Here is a 21267-nt window from a genome sequence, read left to right on the forward strand (position 1 = left end):
GGCAACTCTATCAACAACCCACATAGTTCCCCCAAGTTATTCGCAACCATAGCTCCCTATTCATTTTCTCCATTTGCTCACCGTAATTTTAAATTATGTGCCGTACATTTGTCTGTTAATGTCTGTGTCTCCCCTCAGACTTACGTTCCTCAAGGGCAGGGCCGATGTTCCTTTTATTCATCAGTTTATACTCAATAATTAGCACAGTGCCTAGCATATAATAGAAGCTCAATAAGTATTCAATGAATGAACAAACGGGTATTATTTTAGCAGAAAGTTGGTAAATTCCTTTTCTTTAAATCTCTTCCCAGGTAAAGAGGCAAGTTTTCACCTTGTTGAAAATACACTTGACAGACCAAAGCAGTGGAGTATGTAATCATAATCCATTTAGTGCAGTAATTAGATTTTAATGTGACTCAATTCAGCTGATGGTGCATCGCAGAGACTACTAGGTGTTGAGTAAAGTTAATGCGACTTTGACACCTTTCCAAATGGTGAAACCACTGGGAAGAATAAAATGGGAGGGAAAGAGGATACAGAGCTGCCTAAGGGGAGGCCCACAAGAGCCAGAAGTTCAGGTCAGAAGTTCAGAAAGAAAGAAAAGTTAAGGGGCTCCTGGAGGGCTCAGTGGTTGAGCATCTGCCTTCTTTTGGCTCAGGTGGTGATCCCGGGGTTCCTGGCATCAGGTCCCGCATCGGGCTCCCTGCTCTTTGGGGAGCCTGCTTCCCCCTCTGCCTATGCCTCTCTCTCCCTCTCTCTTTAATGTTAATGTCTGATGCCAGTAAGACAAAACAAAGTAATCCCAGGCCAACCTTAAAACACTGGAACCAAAGCAAAAATTACAGAGAAACTTTGGAAAAGTGCAAAGTCATGCAAAAAAAAAAAAAAAAAAAAAAAAAGGCAAAAGGCAAATAAGAAAACCTGCACTAGAGTCCTAATAAATGTCACCTGTCACATCCAGAGAAGGGGCCAGTGAACAAGGATTGCTAAAACATGGAGAAGATAATCTAGGCAAAGAGTTTTTTCAGAATTTGATTTGCTTGCTTATTTTTAAAAGGAAGGTGAGCACAGATGTTCAGTTGCCAGGAGTGGCTGGCTGGGGCCTGTTTGCATATGCACAAATAAAAATAAAGAAAACTCGCTAAATCCCTGGCCTATTTTACTGTAGCTTTGAAGACTGGGCAAAAGCTATGCTGTCACAGAATAAGGACGGCATAGAATTTATGCGTCAGATGCTTGGAGATTTGTTGTTGAAATGTTCTTATTGTTCTCGGACGGTTGTAGGGTTGTTTCCCTGCTCCAGAGATGGAGTCCCTGAAACCCACACAGGGGTCTAGCTCGTAGGTGTTTACAACACATATTACAGGAGAGCATGGGTGGCTCAGTCCATTAGGCCTCTGCCTTGAGCTCAGGTAGTGATCTCAGGGTCCTGGGATCCAGCCCCGCATGTCACATCAGACTCCCTGCTCAGCAGGAGGGGGGTCTGCTTCTCCCCTTCCCTCTGCCCCTCCCCTCCACTCCTGCTCTCTCGAACTCTCTCTGTCTCAAATAAATGAAAAAAAATCTTTCAAATACACACATTACAATGTGGTTCATCTTGCCCCACCCTCCTCACGCAGGTCGGATAATCAGACTTCATGTTTTCACCACCTTTGATGAGGTCTTTGGGTGACTTGGCTTCATTGGAAAGCAACCAAAGTCATTGCTTTGTGGGGCCATCTGGAAAAAGAGTCCCTATCCTCGTAGTGATTTTTCAAAATGGGGTATTCCCTAGGAAGGTATGGAGCAAAGCCGAACCCTACTGTCCGTTCAAGCCACACCCTTCTCCCCTCTCCTCCCTGGGAATACTCAGGTGAGACCCCCAACAGGAGATCAAGAATGACTTTGAGACACAAATGTAGTTACCATGGCAACCTAGGGATCCAAGGTGGGTGTGATCTCCTCTCTGAATGGCTGCCTTTTTGAGTCTCCAGCAAACGTTAAGACTCTCCCTTAACCCCACCCAAAGCACTGAATGAAAAGACTTGTCAAACTCTCATCTGCCCTGGGGCCTTTGCACGTGCTGTTCCAGCTGCCCCTCCCCCATCACTGGACAGAGTCTTCCTACCTTTAGGATTCCACGTAGAGGTTCACCACCTCAGGGAAGCCCTTCCAGACTCCTCGTCTGAAGTAGATTCCCTGACTTTACTGACTCCCAGAGGTCCACTCTTCTCTTCTACTTAACACTTGTAATCATGTACCACATTGACTGTGTGCTGTCAACCCCCAAATCGCCTGACCTGGAAATCCCATGAGATCAAGGACCACATCCTTATCTTCAACAGCGGATTCTCAGAGTCCAGCAGTATGGCCTGGTACACGTTATCATATTTATTCCTTTTAATCTTAAGAAATCAAAATAGAATATTACAGATTACTATAGTCCTATTGCCCCCCCCCACACGCCTCCTCAGCCCCACTCTCCTTTGTTCCTCTCGGAAGGCTGTGCCTTATAAAAAATACTCATAAAAAATACACTGGATTGTTTTGCATATTCTTTTCAATAATCATAAATATTCTTTTCAGCGGTCATAAATGCTACCAAACTATACATGCCATTCTGCAGCATGTTTTGGCACTGAGTGTTGAATTTTTTAGATTTATTCAATTGGCTATTGCCCTGGGGAAAAAAAAAGCGAAATGATATAGCTTGGGAATTCTCCTAAACTTTCATTTTTTTAATTCACATGTCCCATCTCAACAGAGATTATTTCTAATTTCCTGTTTCCTTAATTCCCCTTCCCCACTTCTGGACTTGGCTTAAAGTGATCACATTCAGTCCCACAGCTTAATACGCCACATTCCTGGTGATGATGCCCACCTGGTTGTCCTTCAACCTTGGCCTCTCCCTGGAAGTCCACACTCGCATCCCCCTGGTGCTTTAACCCCAATGCCTGGCTGTCCAGCAGTCACCTGAAACATCTCATGGTGGAAAAGGAGATTCTTGAATTTCCCCCCAAGTCTGATGCTGTCCCAGTGTCCCTCATTTCAGCGAAAGGCCCAAACCTGCTCCATCACTTTAACCAACATTTTAGGAATCATCCCTGTTCCTCCCTTTCCTTCACTTGGTCTGGGTCAACAAACCCCAGAGAGGGTGTGGTAGGAGAGTGAGGGAGGGCAGCTGGTGTCAGCACCGCGTCACAACCCAGGCGGGAGGTAGAACAGAAATGGTCTGATTTAGCACATAACCTGAGGCAGGTGACCTCACCCTCAGCTGACGATGCAGGGGGGTGAGGGCTGGGGTGATGGGGACATGACATGCTTGTTCAGATGGGGCATCTTCCAGGCACATCTGGGGATTGCTACCATCAGCCCAAGCTTGCTGGATCTTCTAAGAGTAGCTGAAGCCCTGCACTTCAAATGTTGGCAACTAATCAAAACCATTTATATATACTGCAAGAGCCAAAGAAGACATGACATCTCTATGTACTGATTTGGCCCATGTGTCACCACCTTGCAATCCTGTGTGTGTTTATGTGTGGGTGTGTATTATATTTGGGAGAGGGGCAGTACTTGAAATGCAGAGATATGGGTTCATCATACCCAGTTCGTGATACACCATTACTCCATGCGCTATCATTCTATGCATAGCCCCCTTTTCTGTATTTTAATTATTTATTTATTCTTCGTGCCCTACACCCATCACCCACCTCCACCACATGCAACCACTCCAATTCACTAGTGTCTTTTGTTTGTAAAATGCAAACTGTTATCTGTACGCAAGTATTGTCGACCGACAGAAAAGGTGCTGTCACATAGTTCTCACTCTGTATCTGGCATTTTTTGGTCAGGACTAAATGTTTTCAAGTCAATCCATCTTGCTGTGTAGATATCAACTTTGTTATTTAGAATTACTGCACAGCATCCAGGATAGACTCCACCCTGTTTTACCTGCCCAACACTCCCCAGTTGCTTCCAGGATCCCCTGTGAAAAATAAGACTGCAATGAAACCATCCTCTACTGGTCCTGTAGGCACCTGGATGAGCATGTGCTTGGGATGTACCTTGAAAGGCAGACCTGGTGAATGATGAGGTATGTGGGCTTACCTGCCCACCCCGGCCAGCAGGGTGGGAATATGCTTGTGTTGCTGTGTCCCCACCAACTTCCTTCTTCCCAGCCTAATGGAAAGTGGTATCTCATGGCTCTATTGGTCCAAAGAGTATTTCTAGAACTAACACAGTCCTTTTGGGGGTTAGGGGGTGGAGCTTGAAAGACTTTTAAATCTCTTTGTGTCCATACTCAGACCTGGGTGATTCTCCCTACTTGAGATTGATTCTATTATGCACCAAAAAGCTTATAAACTCATAAATTCTAATCTCCACCTACTGGCAAGGAGGGAGGGATGAGGACTGTTCTTCTTATCATCGTATCCCTCCATTTAGTCAGCTCATTATGCTAATCAGTAGCATATACTTCTTGGATGGGAACGATAACCCCTACTTGTGACTAGGATGTTTCATCAATTGAAAAAAAAAAAAAAAGAATGTTACTTAAATAGAAATCCAAAGCATAGACTAGAAAGTGACCTTTTCCTTTCTTTTTTTTTTTCAGATTTTATTTATTTATTCATGAGAGACACAGAGAGAGAGAGAGAGGCAGAGACACAGAGAGGGAGAAGGAGGCTCCAATGTGGGACTCGATCCCAGGACCCCAGGGATCACGACCCGAGCCAAAAGCAGATACTCAGCCCCTGACCCACCCAGGTGCCCAAAAGTAAACTTCTTCAAACGATTTCTAGAAGAAGTCCCAAGATGAGATGCAATATACTCCGGACCCAGAGAAGTTAGTCTTCTTTAATAACAGAATAATATGATTATCTGGTCCAGAGTCTTGACTGATGTTGCCTTGTCATTACAGAAATTATTTTCTGCCTTTTCTTATGGCATAATGTAATCCCCCAGTACTTAGGTGCTTGAAAAATTTTTCCCCTGAAGCGGCGGGAGTGATTATCATGAATGATAAGTAAATTTGTCAGCATTAGCGCACCGAAGTAGCTTCCATCAGCCTACTCCGAGACTTGCCCGGAGGCTGGCAGGGCGCTGTGGGCGCCGGCTGCGGCTCCGGAGAGGGGCTGTTGGGTGGGCGCTGTGTTTTGTTTTCTGTTCTGACATCGCAAGAATATTAGAAGTAATTTAATGTTTGCTAAAATATTGAAAATCCTTTTAATTGAATAAATTTACTGAAAAGCTTCATAGATTTAAATGGTCTTACGAGTCATTTACTAGAAAAGATTGATTTCTTTAAGAGGATCCAGCTGTAACTTGCCTTGAGCATTGTACAAATTCTTTAGGGGGAGCGGATGGCTTTTTTTTTCTTGTCAGTCTAGTTGAAAATGATACTCGATAGTTCTATTTATCAGTGGGGAAAACTTGTTTAAACACATTCAGAATGCTGCTCCTGTTTTTCTTGAATCTAATCCTTCTGTTTCCCTCGTTAAGAAGGTTTAAATATAAACACAATCAAATTTGTTCTGTATGAGCTGTTAAAACCCAACAGTAATACAAAGAGGACCAAAATAGCTCTGCCATAATTCATATTAGAAACATAATGCTATTTATTTATAGGACAGAATGATAACACCCGAAGAGATCAGAAGAGTGAGGGAGAACACTGTTCACAATTAAAATTAATAAAATTGAATTTCATAATCCTAGACTGCAGGTTGCTCAGGACAGGGACCAAGGCTTAGCCTTCTTTAAAGACTCAGTCCCTGGGAATGAGGAAGGCTCCTTGTAGGTAAGGGTTGATTGACTTACTGGAGTTGTAGGGGCCACAATAAATAACACCCCTTTCTTCCTAACCTGAGACAGAGGAGGAATTGGTCAATGGGAGACAAAAATACCAGCTGTGTTAAAGATAAAACTAAAAGCATCATGCACCCGGAATGGGCTTCTTGATCCTTCATTCTGAAGTGGATCGAACTGGCCACTCAGTCACAGTCAGCTCTGGCCAACTAGAGGTTCCCCCTACAGATGGGGGGCTCACCCAGGAGCTCATTATTTGACTGAGATGCCCCAGAATGCACACCTGGGGACGGCCTGCCGCAGAGTCAAAGATGCTCACCTCCCTTCCCACCCTCACCTGTCAGGTAAGCCACGCCCCCTCCTGGCCCCCAGAAGCTGGAAGGGTTCCAAATGCTTTTCCTTTCTGGAAGCAGAGCGGGAATCGCTGCTGCCTCTCTATGGAGCCATACAGCCGTGGAAGTGACTGTTTAGTAAAATGGGGGGTGGTAGTGATGGGGGGGGTGTCAAATGATAGGTTTGATGATTCTTTTTTTTTTTTTTTAAAGACTTTATTTATTTATTCATGATAGTCACAGAGAGAGAGAGAGAGAGAGAGAGGCAGAGACACAGGCAGAGGGAGAAGCAGGCTCCATGCACCGGGAGCCCGACGTGGGATTCGATCCCGGGTCTCCAGGATCACGCCCCGGGCCAAAGGCAGGCGCCAAACCGCTGCGCCACCCAGGGATATGGGCGTCACGGTGGCTAGATTTCTCAACTTGACTCACTGTGGCGACCAGGGGATAACCTTTTCCAAAGTTCACGTTTTGCCCCTTTGCTTTTCTGGAAGACCTACATGAGTTCCTGTCTTCACTTAACCAAAACGAGATTTTCACTTTTGCAAAAAGAAAGGGTAGTGGGTGGGGGAAGTGAAAACAGCATTGTGGGGTCTGCAGGAGGGGAGCTGGGTGGGGTAGCAGCACCCCCCAGCTCACCCCCCTGAGCCACACTCGGCATCTCAGCATCAGGCCCCCGGAGCTCTCAGTGTCACGGAGCACCTGTGCTTTATCTGGATCTGTCTTGTGCGTCCGTTAGCAAGATGTGTCCCAAGGTATCCGGAAAGCCCAGGCTTTTTATTTGGGGGTCTGGAAATGCTCACATTATTTTCCGTGCAAATTAATGCTAATTATTTCTTCCCTTTCAGCTTATGAAAGGTTTCAGCGGAGCACTCAGCTTTTGAATAGCGGAGGGAAACCTGTGTTCCTCCAAGTAACTCGAAAGTTCAGGTCCTTGCTTAGATGCACATGTGGGATCTGCCTTCTATTTAGATTAAATTACGTAGGTGTCAAAGGAATTGTTTAATCATACTTTTATTTCTACGTTTCTATTTTCCCTCTGTTCTCCGACATGATTTGGTGGACTCTTTTTGTAACTTGTTGCTGGGGAAACTCACTAATTCTAAGCTTAGGCAACTATTTGAATCGGGACACTGTTCTTTAATGACCTTAATTGGCTGGAAAGGAAAATCCTTGTTATAGTGCTTTCTGTTCTGTTTTGGGTCTTAGAATTTCCGGATGTGTGACAAATATTAAACAAACGATCACTTTGATTTGGGGTTTCGGGCTCAGATCAAAGTTACCATCATCAAACACTCAGGGAGAGGTGATGAAACCAGGCAGGGCCGGGTGGTGTAGAATGCAGCCGCGCAGGCCCGGGCATCCAGTGGCGTTTGCGGAGAGGCTCCTCTGGGACTCAGATCAATGAGGAAGACCCCTCGGTGTTGATTCACTGCCCTGCTGGCCCATGCTTGGGCCTTAGCTTGTCACGCGGTCCGTTTTCTGTCATCCTCACCCTGGGTTCTGATCAGGTTTGGTTTCTCGGAACAGAGCTATCAGAATTATGAAAAACACAAAGGCCCCTCAGTGTTTAAAAGGCATTTTCTAGAAGAATGCAAAAAAAAACTTCAGCCCAACCTATTTCACAGTCACGGAGCTTTGGGGCTGGAGGAGGCCCTGCAGGTCATCAAATCCACCAGGCTTCACCCCACTCCCTCGGTTTACAACAAGAGAAAGAGACACAAACGAGTTTGGCAACTTGAACAAAATTACAAAGCTCATCGCTGACTAGGTCAGGACCAGTACTCCCTTTTTCAGATCCTCCAACTATCTTTGTTCATCTCTGTTTCTCAAATGTTGGAAACTCGAAGGAAGAATATCCAAGAGACGAGAGAAGAAGGCAGTGTCAATGCCACCTAACTACCTGTATTTTGTGTGTAGTGTGGATTTGATGAAGTATTTAAGGCTGAATCTATGTCACAGCATGTTCTAGCCCGACCGCCCCTTGGTTCCCACAATTTTCCAGTTTTCATTTCTCTTCCTGGTATATTTTATACTACAGTCCCTATACTCATAGTCCAACCCATTGGCCAGATCACAGCTCCAATCTGGGAAATCTAGGTGAGATTTATCCATGCCTTGCTTCCTTCCTTTGGTGGACCCAGTATGAAAATTCTCAAATTGGCCTCAACTGTTTGAGATTTATTTGCATCTGGTGTTATTTGGGAGGTCTCGGGGATTCCAGGAGAATGATAGGAAAGGTTTTGGCATTAAATTTCAAAGTGTGAAAGTTAAAAGGTCAAACATGGGTGAGAAAGGGCAGGAGGGCCCCCAGGAAGGAAGAAGCGATGGCACCTTTCTTGCCACACAGGCTACTGACAAGTGGTAACACAAACCCAGACATGCCCTAGCTAGGGAAAACAGATGCTGATGATTGAAAACACCTATCAGGGCACCCATGTTTGGAAGCTGCGTCTGGAAAGGCATGGAGCACTCTCAACTGGGCCTTCCTGGTTTTGGAAAAGGCCAAGAGCAATTTATATCACAACTGTGAGCCGGACACCTGGCCCCAGCTAAGGGGAAGGGAGGGCAGGAAAGGCCAATGATGCCGATGAGAAATTCATGACAGCCCCAGAGGGGAAAAAGGAAAAGAAAAAAAAAAACAACACAAAAACCCACCCAAAGAGGCCCAGGAAGGAAGACTGCCAGGTGGCACCACTTCAGTTTAATTAGACAAAGGCTGCAGGGGTGGGGTGAGGTCTGAAAGCAGAGACACCTGGGGAGCGACAGCGAAGGGGGGTCAGGGCAAAGGTTGAGAAAAACAAGCCACCTGGGACCCTGATGGAAACACTCCCCGCCAGGAGAAGGTGTAAGGAGGCAGGCCAAGGAGGCTGGCAGGAATGGAGGCTACACAGGGGGGCAGGCACTGCCCATGAGCCGGTGTGCTGTCAGAAGAGGTCAGATGGACCAGGCTGATAGGGACCTAAGAGACTGTCCTCCCCTTGGAGGAATAGGGTAACTGGCAAAGTCAGAGGGTCAGCAGAAAGCAAGGGAATCTAACCTGAAAAGAAAGAATTCTTCTTCTTGTTTATTATTTTATTTTTTATTACGATTTACTACTACTGCAATTAAATACTATTATTCCTACTTAATATCACTTAATAGGGCTAAAATTTTAATTGTATTACTATTTAACTACCATAATATTATTTTTGCTGTTTACTAACAGTAGGATTATATGAGTCACATCAGATTTTTTTCCCCTATTTTTTCATTTGAAAATTTCAAACTTTCTTAAAAGAATTGAAAGGAATATACGGTCTATGCCCATCTACCTTTCACCTCGATTTACAAATTGTTGCCGTGTTGCTACATTTACTTTAGCTCTCTGGCTCTGTGTACTTTTCTTTAGCCATTTTATTTTTTTTTTTTAATTTTTATTTATTTATGATAGAGAGAGAGAGAGAGGCAGAGACATAGGCAGAGGGAGAAGCAGGCTCCATGCACCGGGAGCCCGACGTGGGATTCAATCCCGGGTCTCCAGGATCGCGCCCTGGGCCAAAGGCAGGCACTAAACCGCTGCGCCACCCAGGGATCCCTCTTTAGCCATTTTAAAACAAGTTGCAAGCACCAAAATGCCTCCATCCTAAACACTTTAATAGGCCCCTTACCTAATAAAAAAGGCATTTTATTACATAACCATCAAAACACCTGAGAAAATTAACTTTACTAATAGTTCATATTCAATTTTCTCAATTGCTTTCCAAATACCTTTTTTTTTTGCTTTGTTCCCCCCTACTCCAGATCCAATACCCGAGCGATACATTTGGTTGTGTCTCATTAAACTATTTTAATTTGGAGCAATCCTTTTTCTTTCACTGTTTTTCAGGACTTTGAAGATTTCACAGACAACTGATTAGAATGTACTATTTCTGGACTCATCTGGTTAGTTTCTCATTATTAGATCAAAATTAAGTATCTTAAAATAAATAAATAAATAAATGAATAAATAAATAAATAAGAAAAAGAAAACAAAATTAAGTATTTTTGGCCAGGATACTGCCAAGGAGGTAGCTATTTTTCCTAGAAGGAAAGCATGCCTTCCCTACATCTCGCCTACATGTGAAAGAAAAGATTCCCATCAGAGTGACATTAAGCCTGATCATTTCTTTAGTTTATTTTGATGTCATGGTTTCTCTCATAAATGTCTTGGTCACAAACCAGATCCTTAAATAGTCATTAAACACCCAGTTCTGTACTGAACTCTGAATTTGGTGCTAAGATTGAAGGAAAAAAAAAAGTGCAGCAATCTGGTAAAGAAACAATTTGAGAACTTCACTGTCCAATTCATACAGAAAATTTAAAAAGAAATTCCTGGGTTGATTTCTGCCGGAAATTTACCCTAAGAAACATGATGGGCAGCACCTTTCCTGTGGTTCTCCAGCAGAGGCAGCATCAATCCTCATGAAGAGACTGGGTCACAGGGACTCTGCTCTCGGGAGAAGGGCCCCATGTGTTCTGGATGCCAGATGTGAGAGTGGGAAAGCTGACAGTTTTGAAAATGGAGGAGCCTGACTCCTATTCTTGGCCAGATGGTAAACCACTCACCTTAGCAGAGCAGTGGTTTGCTTGAGGCTCCCTCGGTATTATTTTTCAAATACAGACCCCCGAATTACATAAAAAAGTGGCTCAAGTCTATAATCAGATAATAGTCAAATATTCCTGAGGTTGATCAAAAGATGTATCCTATTTAATTCTGAAAATGACATACAGATATGATGAAAAATTAAAACAGGCCAAAAGGGGTTTATGAAAAGTGAATCTGTCTCCTTTGCAAATCCTCAGTCCTATTCTTCCTAAGTAACCACCATCTCATACATTCTTCCAGGAATGTTCCTGCAAACACACATCCCCATACATATTTTAATAAGATGATTGGAGTTCTGTATATTTTTCTGTTGCCTTTCCCTTCTCCCTCAGCAGTGTACCTTGAATATTTTGTGTATCAACTTGTATACAGATCTCTTGCTTTTTAATTCCTGCATAGTATTCCATGAGATATCAAAAATGTTTGATTTACATTTCCGGTGACCCATTTCCGGTTTTTTGTTAACATCAGCAATGATGCAGTTAGCATCCTGTCAAGCACATATTTGTATATGTTCCAGAATATCTGTAAGATAAATTTCTAGAAAAAAAAATATTGGATCAGTAAAAGGATGCATTGAAGAAATTAAGATACTGTGAAATTGCCCTCCGAAGGGCTTGTCTCCAATTACATTGCAAATGACCTGAGTACCCACGTCCCCTTCTCCTGGAAGCCACTGTGTTAATCCTGCCGAGTAGTCTGCTAGGTGAAACAAGGCATCTTCTTTGTTTTGTTCTAATTTGTAGGTGTTTATAAGGACATTTGGGTTTTTTCTTCTGCCCATTTTCCTAATGGTTTACCTTTCTCTTACAGGTGTGGTGTGGCACCGCTTTGTGTGATAGAGAAGATAGACCTTATTTGTCATGTGTGGGGCAGTCTTTTGCCATTTTACCATTTGCCTTTTGACTTTGTTTATGGTACTTTGTTGTTCAAATGCTTTAAAAGGTTTTATGTCATCAAATATGTTTTCCTTTATAGAATTTAGGTTTTGTGACTTGAACAGAAAGGCCTTTCCTGCTCTGATACTAAGAAATAAAACAAAAATGGGGCAAAGACTCCCACGCTTTTTTTGGTGCCTCTAATATTGTATGTTTAAAATTTTAAACCATATAGAATTTATTTTGGTATAAAGAGTGAGGTTTGGATTTGAATTTGTATTTTTTCCAGATGGCACTCAGTTGTTCTAAGTCTATTTATTGATTGGCCCAGCTTTTTCCCATTGCTTTGATGTTTGGTTTTCATCTTTTGGAGGTAATTATTCTCAATAAAAAGGCCAAATCAGACATCATTAAATTCTGGGTATGAAAATTTTTCAGTTAGTTTATTCAGTTTAGAAGCTACTGAAAACAATTCCTTTATATACAACTCTTAATCCATTTGGCAGTTTGGTACTCACTTTTCACCAAATGAAAGAAATCATGCATCATAAATGTTGATGAAGTTTTCTTTTTTTATTTTCTTCTCTCTCTCTTTTTAAAAGAGTTTTAGAGAGAGAGCATTGGGGTGGGGTGACAAAGGGAGAGGGAGAGAGAATCTTAAGCAGGCTCCATGCCCAGTGCAGAGCCTGACTCAGGGCTTGATCTCACGACCCTGAGTTCATGACCTGAGCCAAAATCAAAAGTTGGACACTTAACTCACTGAGTCACCCAGGCACCCATTAATGAAGTTTTCTTAAATAAAATATATTTTCTTCATCTTTCATTTCTAACTGATATGGTTCCAATTCCAAATGGAGAATGATAGTAAGTTTTTGGCAATGCAGAAAAGAATAATAATTGGGGCTTCTGGGTGGCTCAGCTGGTTAAGCATCCAAAACTTGATTTCAGCTCAGGTCATGATCTTAGGGTCATGACCTCAGGGTGACGAGATCAAGCCCCACATTGGGCTCCTTGCTCAGTGGGGATGCTACATATGGATTCCCTTTCCCTTTGCACCCCAGCCTGTGCTCTCTCTCCCTCTCAAATACATAAATAAATCTTTTTAGAAAAAGAAAGAAAAGGATAACAATAATCCATTTACATCATTACCTCTAATCATTCAAGAATTGTCTCTATACTGGAGATAATTCAGTGTTTCTTCTTTTTTTTTTTTTTTAACTTTGCTTGGAAACATCTTCCAGGTTTCAACTATATTTGGTCAAAATTAAACTCATGAATTAACTAAGAGAGTCATGGAAGGATTGCATGTGAGCTCATCATTACTTCTTTGTAATACTGGATACATTTCTCATTATCTATTGTGTAGTCTCAGTATCACCAGATGACATAAATGTCTACCTTCACAAGAAGATAACAATTAATTGGTTATTCCAACTTGAGTAGACCTTAAAAGACTCAAAATGCCCCTTAAAAGTGGGGTGGGGAAGAGGAAAACATAGACTTACTGAACCCTTAGTAGACATCACTGATTGATTATGGCACTGTTTGTACATTTTGCTCAACTCTGTATCATTTGTGTTTTGAACAGTGCTTTATACATAGCAGGTATTTAATTTGTTGAGTGGAAGGAAAAAAGATGGATGGATGTGGGTTCCAATGAATAGATGGATGGGAGAGGCCAGAGGAGGCTTTGCCGACATCTACAACTAGCAATAAATGCTTATTGATCAATTAATACTGGAGATGAAATCTATTTACCCTGTTTCACTGAGGCTTCTGTACTCATTTTTCCAGACTATCCAATGAAAGATAGGTACATTAAATAAACACTTTAGTTAAAAAAGCCTACCTTGCTTATTGTCCTCATGAGATATATTTTTGCATCATGATACAATTAAGTAAACTGTTTTTACATCTAGAATTTCCATAAGACTGCTAAAGCAAAAGTGGATTGATGTACACCCTGTTTCAATTAGGAACCACTCAAGGCTTCTTTCTTTCTCATTAATTACAAATATAAGCCATATTAGAATGGGAGCTCCTCCCTTCATCAAGACAATGAAAAGTGTTTTTATAATAACCATGGTTGCAATATTTTAAAGTGCAGATAATTAAAATCTCAGCATGCTGCCATCCAAACCACATACAACAATAAAAGTAAAACCTTGCATCAAATTTCAAAGAGCCAGCTATGAAACTCCTCCCTGCCCCTTTCTCTAACGAGCATCTAGTGAGGACCTGGAATGCGACATGTGACCTATCAGCGGTGGCGAAGCAAAGGTGAGCAGCTATTTTGTTCTGTTCAGTTTGCATACAGATGAGCAGGGCGCTCAAGTAAACAAATACCTACAGTAGGACATGGCAAGCCTTCACTAAAATACTGAAGTTGATTAAGCATGCTTATTAAATTTTGATAGGCTGCCTATAATTTGAGATGAATTTATTTCTGCCTACTCCGAGTTTCCCCTGGGCAATGTTTTGGTAGCAATCATTTCTCCTCTAGACCCAACTCCTACCACCTACCAAAAACCCCTACTTTCATTCATTTCAGAGGGGGCTCCCTTATAAGATAAAATCACTACTTATAATTTCATAACAGATATTTGTAATAACTATATGGATCTTGGTAAAAATAATTTGATCACTTAGGGGCGACTGGGTAGCTCAGTGGTTGAGCGTCTAGACGACTCCTGCTCAGGTCATGATTCCAGGGTCCTGGGATTGAGCCCCGCATGGGGCTCCCTGCTAAGCAGGGAGTCTGCTTCTCCCTCTCCCTCTGTGACCTTTCTTGCTCTCACTCATTCAAATAAATAAATAAAAATCCTTAAAAGATAATAATTTGACCACTCATTCAACAAATATTTATTGAGTACCAACTATATATCAGGCACTGCGCTAGCTGTCAATGCCGGGGCTCTGATGACTAGAGGCTTCAACTCCTTGCCGGGAATTCTTTGTATATTTTTATAATATTTTTTAAAACATAACTATTAGACTCCAAAACAAGGACAAATAAATGTGTGGGTTGGGGGTTCGCTGGAGATCAGCAGAGATCAGATGTGGCAATTTGTGTGGAGCAGAACAAGCCAGGATTGGAAGAAATGTACTCATCTGATATAAATGTATTCATGATAACTCATTCCACGAAAGATCTGAGGGGATTTACGAAGATTCATATAATTCAAAATGATGAAGCAAATGAGTCAGGACAAAGAAATAGGATATAAATATAATAAAGATAAGAGTAGGTTTACCATTGAAAAATGCAAACTGAAATTCATGTAGCCACTAGGGAATGCCAAACACTAGTGATTGCCAAACTGAAGAGTAACTGGGGAAATCTGTTCAATTCAATGATTCACTATGCAAATCGGAGGACCTCAGTGCAGAGACAACAGAGAGACATTTACAAAGTGGCCAGTTTGTGGGGATCAACAGACGAGAGAGACTCAAACTATCTTAGGTGGATAATGATAATAAATACCTAGGGAGTCTGTAATAAGATTGAAAGAGTAAGGATCAGACAAAAGGTTGAAGTAACATGCTTAATATTATAAAATAGTGAGATTTTTGCAATAGTGAATTGGAAATTCCATTGCTGTGATCTTAATCGGACTTTTGACAGGAGATGCGCTTTGGGAGTTTTGAGGGATGCCCACGAGTGAGGTCACTCCTGTCGCTGGGGACCAGTAAATAACAGGCACTAAGAAACTGGTTTAATTCCAAGGGAGTGTGGTTTAGGCAACAAAGCTCAAGAGTTGAAAGCAGTTAGAGATGGCACTGCTGGAGGGTGAGTCCCAGGATGAAGGCTTACAATCAGCTAGATACTCCCTAGGTCTGGTGGGAGCTAAATTTCATCTCATGTGTATACCATTCTTGCACATTCTTAGAGGAGGCATCATAAAGGCGTCTAGACCATAATGGTTCCTCAAGTGGTGTTACCCCGAAGTCACAACTAGCCTCCCAGGAATGGTCAAGTCTTAGAATCGCTCCTGGCTAAAATAAAAGGTGGCTGGTGTAGGAATCCAGCTGTCTCCATGCAGCTGAGTGACTTGGACACCTCTGTTTCCAACCTTTCACACAAGGTCTCCTGCTCTGGAGGACTCGCCCATGGTGCCAATCTGTTGCCATCTTCCACCAATTCGGAGAAAAGAAATAAACACATAGCCTCAACCTGCAATGGTATTAAGGGAGCCTGGCAGACCTAGGATTCACCCGGCCAGCTCAGTGTTTCCAAGACCATCCAATTAAACATGATGCTCCCCGCAAACCCTTTGTCCAGGCATGACCCTAAGCTCCCCCCGCTGTCCCAGTCCCGGTCTCCCTCTTGGCCTGATGCACAAAGCATTATGCTTACCATGGATCCCATGCAGTCTCTCTGCAAGCCCTCTTCACACCTAATGAAGAGCTCATATAAGCACAACTCCAAGTAGTATGAATTCCAATGTTTTCATTCAAAATCTATTCACTTAAAGTCAAAATGACATCTTAATGCCACTCAGCAGAGCAATTTGCCCAGAATAAGAAGTGGGCTGCATTTTTGGAAAGACTTACTGCTAGATTTCAGTCCACATTTTTTAAAATTAAAATACATGGATTGTCCTCACAAACTCTTCCTGAATATTTCATGTGTTTTGTGCTTTACTTGCTGTACATATCTTCATAGCATGCATATTATTCAAATATTCCCAACAGATGGTCTCAAGTGCTACATATTATATAGCATTAAGTGAATAGCTTGGTAAACAAATGAGTCAAGGATTAAAATATTTTACAGCTTATAAATCATGGAAGATGTTCAATAACAGTACATTAATAAAAAAATCTTTAAATGTAAACATAAAAACATTAAATGCCACTATTGGATCAGTCCACTGTTTACGGCAAATGAATTTTTTTTCTTAAAACAGGTGGTCATCTTGTACAGTCTCAGATTAGACCCTAAATTAATCTGAGGCTGGCAACTAGTTTACCTGTGGGCCTGGCCTCCCCACCCACCTTCCATGGCTCTCTTGCCATTTCCCCTCATTAAAGCCCCTTTCATAACTAGGAAAGGAAAGGAAATGCGTAGGCCAGTTCTGGTACTCTTCGGATAAACTTCAGCAGAATTTTGCTGAAAGAGGTTCAAACTACAGGTTCAAGTTGAGGATTCTGAACTGGCTGAGACTTGAATGCCCTGAACTCTCGGTTCCCCTTCCACAATCGGCTAAGCAGGTGTTTGGCACTGATATCTCCATGGAGAAAAGGAATAGAAACATAAAAACCCCAACCCAACAACTTTTGCCAGTGTTCAGATGTCTCTGGATCCATTTTACGCAGTTAATGTTCTAGTCGTTATTCCACCGAGGAATAAAAACCAATAAAACGCTCTCCTGCTAGTTGCTCTCCCTCCTACCCCCTTACTTTAGATAATGTTACTTGAACCCAATCACTTGGCGTCTCTAGTAACTGATGCAGGATCTTGCAAGACTTTTCAATTTCATTCTAGATTTTCCTGGAAATGAGAACTCAACCCCGTTCTGAATGTGAAAATAATATATAAGCTTTCATAACTCTTTGACAAAATGGTTATAACCAGCAAAGTTACCAAGGTGCCTATTAAATAGCACCTCTCACCTACAGTCATAAGCTGGCTGTGCTTGTGCTATTAAGGTTCACTACCCAATTTCACACACAGTCAGACTTTATTTTACCACAGTCAGTATGCAACTGTGTTCTCGGATTCTTCTCTACACTAGTATCTTTGACTTCAGGTAAAGGCCTCTGTGAGGCAGAGAAGGATGCTGCCCTCCTTGACCAAATGTGGAACAGCCAAGTCACAACAAAAGGAAGGTGCTCTGGCATTTTTGCACGGAGGCCCATATTCTCAGTCACGATCTCAAATCTTACAGCACAAACCAAAACGTCGGATCAATGAATCCATATTTTTATAATGTATCTGCTTTGCGTGATGCATTGTGCTTATCTTCTGAACATTCTACTATATGAAGTGTCATCAAGTATGATACTTGTGGGATCCCTGGGTGGCTCAGTGGTTTAGCGCCGCCTTTGGTCCAGGGTGTGATCCTGGAGTCCCAGGATTGAGTCCCATATCGGGCTCCCTGCATGGAGCCTGCTTCTCCCTCTGCCTGTGTTTCTGCCTCTCTCTCTCTCTCTGTCTCTCATGAGTAAATAAATAAAATCTTAAAAAAAAAAAAGGTATGACACTTGAAGACTAAATTTCTTTAAAATACAAAATGTTCATCTCACCAGAAAACTAAAAAAAATAAAATAAAAATAAAAAAAATAAGAATAAAAACCAACAAACAAAACTCCCCAAGATTCACAAATTCAGGACTGGCAAGGAAAGTCACAATAAGTTTTTAAAAAAATTCTCTACAATAAACTACCAAAAAAAAAAAAAAAAAAGATAGGGGCTCTATCTCAATGGTTCTCAAATTTGAAAGTGAATTTGGAATACCTGGAGGGTTTATTAAAAGAGCATTCTGGGTCCTACCCCCAGAGCTTCCAATTTAGTCATTCTGGAAATGGCTTGAGAATGTGCATTCTGACAAATTCTCAGGTGACAGGGGCATTGGTGCTTTAGGAACAACACTGTAAGAACCAGTGATCTATACTATTCACCTTTCCTGATCTGGCTGGTCAAAAAGTATAGTAGGATTTATTTTATTATTATTTTTTAGTAGAGTAAAATTTTAAATGGCTAATGTACAAAATCAAGCAAACCATGGAACTGACAGCCGTCATATTTTCATTGAAATGTGAATTTTCTATCCTAAAAAAAGCCCATGAAAAAAAAAAAAAAAAAAAAAAAAAAAGCCCATGAAAACACATCAAGTCAATATAAAGTAAGTATTACCAGAAATGGTCACATACCATATGACCTTAACACAGCACAATATTAGGTGCATAACTGATCTCTGGGACACTAAGATTTTTGGCTTTTTGTTTTGTTTTGTTTTGTTTTGTTTTTTGTTTTCTCGGGGGGTTTTGGTTGTCTTCTGTTTGTTTTGGTTGTTTCTTAAATAATTGTTAATGCCATATAGTTTTGTAGGTGTTTTAAAGATATTTATTTGACAGAGTGAGTGAGCTAGTGAGCACTTGCAAGGGGAGGGGCAGAGATAGGCAGAGGCAGAGGGAGAAGCAGGCTCCCCAATGAGCAGGGAGCCCAACACAGGGCTCCATCCCAGGACCCTGGAGTTTATGACCTAAGCCGAAGTCAGATTCTTAACTGTCTGAGCCACCCAGGTGCCCCAGGTTTCTTTTTTTTGGGGGGGGGGGAGGGAGAACGGGACACTAAGAGTTTTAACACAATTTCTGCCAAAAGGCAAGACCATCATAAATAAGATATTGAAAAATCATAATTACCACAAAAAGAGTACATAGCAGATCCTGAGCTGACATTCTATAAAACGCTCTAGACACTAAAGCAGTGGCCTCTGACTAACTTGGGCTTATCTGTACTGTTTCCTTCTTAAGCAACTGTACATCGGGCCCAGGGGCAGGGCTTGGTTCTTTACTTTAGTAAGATTTAATGAGACCCACCCATTTAGTAACTTTTTAAAAGTACAAAACAATGTTGTTAGCAAGAGACACAAGGTTCCACAGCAGAGCTCTAGAATTTATTCATCTAGCATCACTGAAACTTTATGTCCACCCCACATGCCCCTTGGTCAATCCAATTTTTGATTAAACACAAAATCATTTGTGCGCCGGGTAAAACCACCAGTCTGAATCGCTCTGATGACTTGATGGCACATCAGAAACAGTGACTAGGGATGAGGTCATACACTGGTGGCCCTCAGCTTTTTTTGTTAAAAAAGTGAATTAGTTGCTAGCATTTGGAAATCGTATTTCACATAGAAACCTGTTTTCCTTTTCTCTAGGGAGATCAGGGTTAGCAACCCTGGCCTCACATTCATTTCCATGTGGGCACATAAGCTGGAGCTGAACAGCTGCCGTCCCCTTTTAGTGGGAGAAGTGGGCTCTCCAGATCTGTAATCCCTACTCTGCTACACCTGGCCTGCCTGGTTAAGCTCCATACTTACCTGGCTCTGTTGACTCTGGAGTCTGCAATCCCTGCAGTAAGGCTGTTGCACAAGTAGGAAGTTTCCTGGAAACTGCAAATGACCTGTAGATTTGGTCTCCTATGCTCTCCTGTCACTTGCCTCAGCGTAACAGAACACAAGTAATGTTATAATGGTGAGATCTTTACTTTTTTTTTTTTTTGAAGATTTTATTTATTCATGAGAGACATAGAGGCAGAGACACAGGCAGAGGGAGAAGCAGGCTCCCTGAGGGGAGCCCAATGCGGCACTGGGTCCCAGGACCCTGGGATCCTGACCTGAGCCAAAGGCAGATGCTCAACTGCTGAGCCTCTAGGCGCCCCTACTCTGTTCTAATTCATTAGAAAAAAATCGTTTGCAAACTTTGGTACTAATGTTAGTAACAAACTGGACCACATCTCACATTTGACCGCAATACACTTATCACGGAAAACCTTTGATAGAGAAATTTGATTCTGTGCTTCCCAGCGTAAATTCTGCTTCCGGGTATGTCTAACAAATGAAAATTTCACAAATTTTAGGGTAAAAGGAGTAAAACAAGAGAATCAAGCATTTCTAGTTCACATAATTATAGGTTCCTCAAAATGTTGCTGGTATCCCTGTACGAGCATAAAAATGTGAAAGCATGACATTCATGTTAGCATGTAAGATTATTTGGGAGGAAAAAATGTAGAATGCTAGGCGTCCAGGTCACAAGAGATTACCCTGACAAACTAAACAAACATTCCTGAGTCGGGCCTTGCATCACAACAGATCTTACGGGGGAAATGGCCACTTTAATGATAACACGTCCCTATTCCCAAATTACCCCACATATCTGTGTCTCAGTAGACTAAGGAAACATAAATGTGGGGGAGAGGCAGAAAGGGGAAAATCTAGAGAACAGGAAGACGTTCTGGCCTGCAGAGAAAGCTCTTGCTCCAAGTGTATATGATTTATGTCCCCAACTGCTACATATGGATCACATCTCCCGATGTGGATCATACAACTGCCTGAGACGCTGCCATCCAGATCCACTCCCGAGCCTCTCCACACTGGCCTCCTGCAGCCAGCACCTGGATGGACAGGTGTACCCAGGGACCGCTGGGCTGTGAGGGCGGAGGGGGTGAGGGCTGAGCGACTCCTTCATGAGTGGGACAAGAAACGGTGAGAAGTGCTACAGGTTTGCCAATTCTAGAGTTTCACAAGCAGATTTTTTCATTAGTTGTCTTAAATGTCCTCTGAATGCCTAAGCGGTCCTCACAGGGTGGTTGTGAGGTGTAAATGAAATAATGCATAAATAGAAAACATTCTGGCTTGACTTTAGCCTCTACCCAAATACTCAAATGTCATTTTCTACCCCAACCAAAGCTCCAGCCCTCGGAAGGGGTGTCTTACACATGGAGGGCGTTCACATCTCTGTCGAAGCATGTCATTCCCAAGGGCCTGGAAACCACTCTCTGAACGACTTTTCGAAACTACTTTCATAGGGAAGTGAGTCTGCAGGTCTTACGATACACCGGCTGCAATACATCAAAGAAGAGGCATCCTACATATTTTTCAAAGACAAGCAGGACTCATGTACAAATGCATGCATCGTG

At 42.2% G+C, this 21267-nt stretch overlaps 1 protein-coding gene and 1 long non-coding RNA gene across 3 annotated transcripts in view; one reads left to right on the forward strand and one right to left on the reverse strand.

The window, feature by feature from the left end:
• The window catches only part of RAB11FIP2 (RAB11 family interacting protein 2), a 68890-nt gene that overhangs the window by 5151 nt on the left and 42472 nt on the right, over positions 1-21267 (reverse strand). Inside the window, exons 5-6 of one of the 2 annotated variants that reach the window (XR_005380676.1) lie at positions 21065-21189; positions 7051-7648 (exon numbers count right to left, since the gene is read on the reverse strand). The gene's annotated coding sequence lies outside the window, so the exon portion shown is untranslated. Of the gene's footprint in view, positions 1-7050; positions 7649-21064; positions 21190-21267 lie in introns of those variants that run through there. The other variant, XR_005380675.1, reaches the window with a different exon arrangement.
• LOC102156795 lies at positions 1945-12241 on the forward strand. Its single transcript, XR_005380677.1, has 3 exons — positions 1945-2354; positions 9985-10040; positions 11557-12241. It is a non-coding gene; the product is annotated as an uncharacterized LOC102156795 (long non-coding RNA).

This window comes from Canis lupus, chromosome 28 (assembly GCF_011100685.1).
Source record: "Canis lupus familiaris isolate Mischka breed German Shepherd chromosome 28, alternate assembly UU_Cfam_GSD_1.0, whole genome shotgun sequence".
In the NCBI taxonomy this organism is placed as follows: Eukaryota; Metazoa; Chordata; class Mammalia; order Carnivora; family Canidae; genus Canis; species Canis lupus.